Genomic DNA, 6,087 nt, shown 5'->3' with positions numbered 1-6,087 from the left:
AAATCACCCAATTGCTGGCGCCAAAAAGCTGTCGGGACATTTCAACCCGATGGCCGGTCACATGGAGTATTATAAAACACTCAACCGGGTAATGGCCCGTTTCTATTGGCTAGGCATCCGGGCAGACTTGCGCCGCTGGTTCGCGGCTTGCCCAGACTGTCAACAAGTCAACCCAGCGGCCACCCCTGGGGCGCCTTTACGGCCATTGCCACTCATAGAAGTCCCATTTGAGTGAATTGGCATGGACTTCGTTGGACCATTTGACCCGAGCACCCAGGGATATCGCTTTGCGCTAGTCCTGGTGGATTACGCAACGCGCTATCCCGAAGCAGTACCGCTGCGCTCCATCTCTGCAAAGAGTGTCGCGAAGGCGCTGTTTCAAGTTATCTCCGGAGTCGGAATCCCGAAAGAGATTCTGACTGACCAGGGCACGTCCTTTATGTCACGCACGTTAAAGGAGCTGTACGGATTATTGGGGATCAAATCCATTCGGACCAGCGTTTGCCACCCGCAGACTGATGGGCTGATAGAGCAGCTGAATAGAACCTTGAAATCCATGATCCGGAAGTTCGTACACGAGGACAAACCAAATTGGCATAAAAGGTTGGATCCCCTGTTATTTGCAGTGCGGGAGGTTCCTCAGGCCTCCACTGGGTTTTCCCCATTTGAAATGTTGTTCGGGCGAAAGCCGCGCAGAGTGCTGGACCTAGTTAAAGAAAGCTGGGAGGAAGGTCCAAGCCCCAGAAAAAATGAAATTCAATACGTCATGGACTTGAGAGCGAAACTCTACACATTGGGGCACTTGTCACGTGAGAATTTGCTCCAAGCCCAAGAACGTCAGCAGCGTCTGTATAACGAGGACGCAACTCAGACAATTTTCACCGGGAGAGAAGGTACTTGTATTACTCCCAACGTCCAGCTCCAAATTACTCGTCCAGTGGCAAGGACCCTTTGTTGTCACACAACGAGTAGGTGATGTGGATTATGAGGTCAGGCGGTCTGACCAGGGCGGGGAAACACAAATATACCACCTCAACCTCCTAAAAGGATGGAGGGAGGCGGAGCCTGTCTCCATGGTAACGGCAATAGCGTAGAGCAAGGAGCTGGGTCCGGAGGTTCCTCCCTTTCCCTGGCCCTTCCCTCTCCGCTGTGATAATCATCTCACGCCGTCACAGAGAGCAGATGTGGCCACTTTGCAGCAGCATTTTGCGGACGTGTTCTCCCCCTGCCTGGCCGCACGAACCTCACCCAGCATCACATAGAGACCAGCCCAGGCGTGACGGTGAAGTCTCGGCCCTATAGGCTACCCGAACACAAGCGCAAAGTAGTTCGGGAGGAATTAAAGGGCGTTTTAGATGTTCCTATTGGCAGTGAGAACCACGAATGTAACAATTATACTCTGATACCAGAGGGAACAGAGCGGTACACTTATGAACAGTACAGTACTGATGCACCAGTACAGAGGATTGCTGGCAACAACCAAGATCTGCAAACCTTTGATGAAACCCATCACGCACATGCCAGCCAGGAGTGTAATACTGTTACAGGTTACAGTTTGCCTGAGCATTCTCAATTCAATGCTTCTTTCAACGGTGACAACAGTTTTTGCTGGACACAAAATATTTTCTTCTTCCGAGGTGGGGCGTAACACAAAATATTTGAGAAACACTGCTATAAGCTAACCTGCAAAACCGCAACATGGACACATAACACACTGTTAATGATATTGATTGTCTGCGTGTGAACTGTTTCACATTGTAACGACCTAATAGTTAGTATATGTGTGGTCCTTGCGTTGTCCGACTGTTTTTGTGGTCGTGAACACATCACTGGCTGATTTGAGTGTGTGCACCTTTTGGTGTGAATGAAAGAAAAAAAGAGCGTGGTTGCTGTCAATACAACCTAAAGTTTGTTTGTTTTGGTGTGGTTACGACAGAAAGTGATAGGTTTTGCATGAAAGTAGTTTGTTGCTGATGTTGTTTTGGTGTAGTTACAACCGACTAATCAGTTTTTTCTCAATAAAATGATTGTTGATGCAGACCTTCTCCTTCCTCTCCTTGCAACGTCTCGGTGTCATGAAGTGGTGGTGACGAACCCCAATATGCAGAGATGGCAGGATTGGTACAAGAAAACATGGTTTTAATGTTCAAAAAATGCAAGGAAAACACAAACCAGAAACCAGGAAACAGCAAACAGGGACAGGAGTCAGGATCCAGGGAATAGCTCACAGCATACAAGAAACAGGCAGTCCACATCATACAACAAACAATACTCCAGCACTGACTGGAGGGCAAGGCAGGTATAAATAGCAGCAGACTGATTGACACCAGGTGTGGCCAGGTGCCAATCAGTCGCAGCTGAGGGGAACAGCGCTAAGAGAGGCAAGCAGAAAACTGAACAAAAATAAGAGCGATGACAGGAAATATAACAAACAGAAGGAAAACTAAAACATAACCAAAACTGTCAGTGACAGGCCTGACAGTAGGCCCCCTTCCAATAACGGATACCAGACGTTCTAGAAAACCAAAAGAGTCCAAAGTCACGGGAGGGCGGAGGGAGGACGAGGCGGTGAGGCACCAGGCCTATTGTCCCCGCAATCAGCGGGGAAGAGTCAGGTGGGCGAGGCGGTCGCCCATGGAATGGCCACATCCATGGCTGACGAGAGGACCGCATGCCGGCGCCTGATGGCCGACTGTGCGTCAGGCCAGCTGGAGGTCGCGGAGGCGACGATGCTGTAGACGCTGGCGAAGCCGTGGGGTGGCCCGCTGGCGACGAGGAAGACTATGTCGTCGGCGTGGGTGGAGTCAGAGCAGCAGGCGGCTCGTCTGCCAGCGTGGGCGTAGTCAGAGCAGCAGGCGGCTCGTCTGCCGGCGTGGGCGGAGTCAGAGCAGCAGGTGGCTCGTCTGCCAGCGTGGGCGGAGTCAGAGCAGCAGGAGGCTCGTCTGCTGGCGTGGGCGGAGTCAGAGGAGCAGGCGTGGGAGAGTTTACCGGGGTTGATGGCGGCGTCTGTAATCCCACCGGGGTGGATGCCTTACAAAATACACCCCCCGCTACCACCAACACCCTCCCACACACACACACCTTGTATCATCCCGGAAGAGTTAGTGCTGCAAAGGGTTCTGGGTATTTGTTCTGTTGTGTTTTTGTTGTGTTACGCTGCGGGTGTTCTCCCGGAATGTGTTTGTCATTCTTGTTTGGTGTAGGTTGACAGTGTGGCGTATATTTCTAATAGTGTTAAAGTTGTTTATACAGCCACCCTCAGTGTTACCTGTATCGCTGTTGATCAAGTATGCATTGCATTCACTTGTGTGTGCGTGCAGAAGCCGCACATATTATGTGACTGGGCCAGCAATCGTTGGACTGGATGAAAAGCGGACGTGACGATTTTCGGGAGGGGCACTGAAATTTGGGAGTCTCCCTGGAGGGTTGGCAAGTATGACAATTAGCGGGGAATGCGGTGTACCGCGGCACCACCACTGTATATAATCGGCGGGCCAGCTCTAGAGTTAATTTGGTATTGCCTCAAGGGCCAAGTGAAATTACACGGCGGGCCAATTTTGGCCCGCGGGCCAGAGTTTGACACCCATGCTTTAAAAGCTACAACGGTGATTCCTATTAGCCGCATCTTTCAATTGTTTTTTATTATCATTAAAATCGTAAAAGAAAAAAGATGTATGTTCTCACATAATGATTGTGAACGATAGACAAAATAAATAAATAAATTGCAGTTCCCCTTAAAGAGCAGCAGACGAGCAGAAACAAGGTAAAAGTGTATTTTAGTAACTAACATCCTATATTTGTCTTGCGTAACAAATGTTTTATTTAAACACATGAGGTGACAAGTTTGAAATAAGCGTTTGAAAAAAAGAGTTAAAAGTGGGGCCACATGCTGACATATGCTCAACTCCATCCATCCATCCATTTTCTTACTGCTTGTCCCTTTTGGGGTCGCTGGAGCCTATCTCAGCTGCATTCGGGCGGAAGGCGGTGTACACCCTGGACAAGTCGCCACCTCATCACAGGGCCAACACAGATAGACAGACAACATTCACACTCACATTCACACACTAGGGACAATTTAGTGTTGCCAATCAACCTATCCCCAGGTGAATGTCTTTGGAGGTGGGAGGACAGTTGAGAAATAATAATCAAAATAAGTACAAAAACAGTACAAAACAGCGCCTGGGGGTTTTAAACTCAATAAAGTAACTAAAATAGAATGCAATATATATATATATATATATATATATATATATATATATATATAGCTGTAATTCACTGAAATGCAAGTATTTCTTATATATATATATCAGTGATGTGCGGTGAGGTTGATGGCTGGTGAGGCACTGACTTCATCACAGTCAGATTTACAAACATATGAACCCTAAAGAGTATCTTATTCACCATTTGATTGGCAGCAGTTAACGGGTTATGTTTAAAAGCTCATACCAGCATTCTTGCCTGCTTGGCACTCAGCATCAAGGGTTGGAATTGGGGGTTAAATCACCAAAAATGATTCCCAGGCGCGGCGCCGCTGCTGCCCACTGCTCCCCTCACCTCCCAGGGGGTGATCAAGGGGATGGGTCAAATGCAGAGGACAAATTTCATTACACCTAGTGTGTGTGACAATCATTGGTACTTTAACTTAACTTTAACTTTACACATACAAACTGTAGCACACAAAAAAGCACATTTAATAAAAAAAACGTTATTATGGTCTTACCTTTACTTATAAATTAAGTCCATGCGCCACAACTAAAGCCCTCACTTAAACTTTCCACGTGCAAGATTGAATCTATTTAAAAAAGTGTAACCGAGGGTTTATAAATGTCGCCTATACTGTATGAAACTACAAAATAACAAACACGGAGGCTCTAGTTTACACGAGGACCACTTTATTTACATTCTTTCAAAAACCTCCGCAACGTGACATCACTTCCGCTCTTAGCGCCTTCAAAATAAGAGCTCAAGGCATATACTGTATAACAGCGCATAAAAGGAACTTAACATCACAAAGAGGAAAGCCCATGAAAATAGGTTACAAAAGTTATTCAATAAGAAGCCAAAAAGTGCAAAAACAATAATGTTCGTGTTGGAGGAGTTGTGAATTAGGTACACCTGCAGTCTGCAGGTGTATCTAATTCTAATGTTGTGGCCCTGCAGTCATTCACAACTCCTCCAACACCAACATTATTGTTTTTGCACTTTTTGGCTTCTTATGAAATAATTTTTTTAAATAGATTCAATCTTGCACGTGGAAAGTTTAAGTGTGGGCTTTAGTTGATATAACAATTCTACGGCGGGGGTGCAGGAGGCGAGCCTCAGCCAGTGCGTCTTTTGCAGCCGTTTTATGATCGCTCAGCACAAGAAATACTTTACACACATACAGTTGTTGACAAAATACACTGTACATTATATACCTCAGCTAACTAAACTATGGAAATGTATAATATAGTTCATATAGCAATACAGTCTCACTGCACAGCAGGCCAGCAGTTAGCCGAGTCATTGCGCAATCCATGTTGCGGCACTGAGTGACGTGCCTCAACTGGCTGCTGATCACCGCACCGTCTCTTCTCAGTATTTGAACGGCAAATGTGAAAATTCAGCGATTTTGAATAAAAATAATCTAAAACTGGTGAAGTTAAATGGAAAATAACTTTATAGTATAATCACTGGATACATATAACAATTTAATTTTTTTTTTTCTTTTTACTTTTTTTTTCTTTCCATGATGGCCTCTAGTGACTGCACGTCACTGATATATATATATATATATATATATGTATATGTATATATATATATATATATATATATATATATATATATATATATATATATATATATATATATATATACAAAGTGCAAAGCCACAGGCTCACACAATTTCAGTAAATAATTGAAATTTGGAACACAGCATCATCGTTTTCACAGCTTTTTGGTTGTTAGAGGCAGAGAGTGTTTTAACATATAGTTCTAATTCTTTTTTTAAAGGTACAAAAAACAAGTCGGGATAGTATAATGAGGTTGCAAAGGTAAAATTCCTTTTCCTTGTTTTCATACATTGTAAATCTAAATATATCTTTA

This window comes from Nerophis lumbriciformis, linkage group LG16 (genome assembly GCF_033978685.3).
Source record: "Nerophis lumbriciformis linkage group LG16, RoL_Nlum_v2.1, whole genome shotgun sequence".
Taxonomy (NCBI): Eukaryota; Metazoa; Chordata; class Actinopteri; order Syngnathiformes; family Syngnathidae; genus Nerophis; species Nerophis lumbriciformis.
This window is presented reverse-complemented; position numbering follows the sequence as displayed.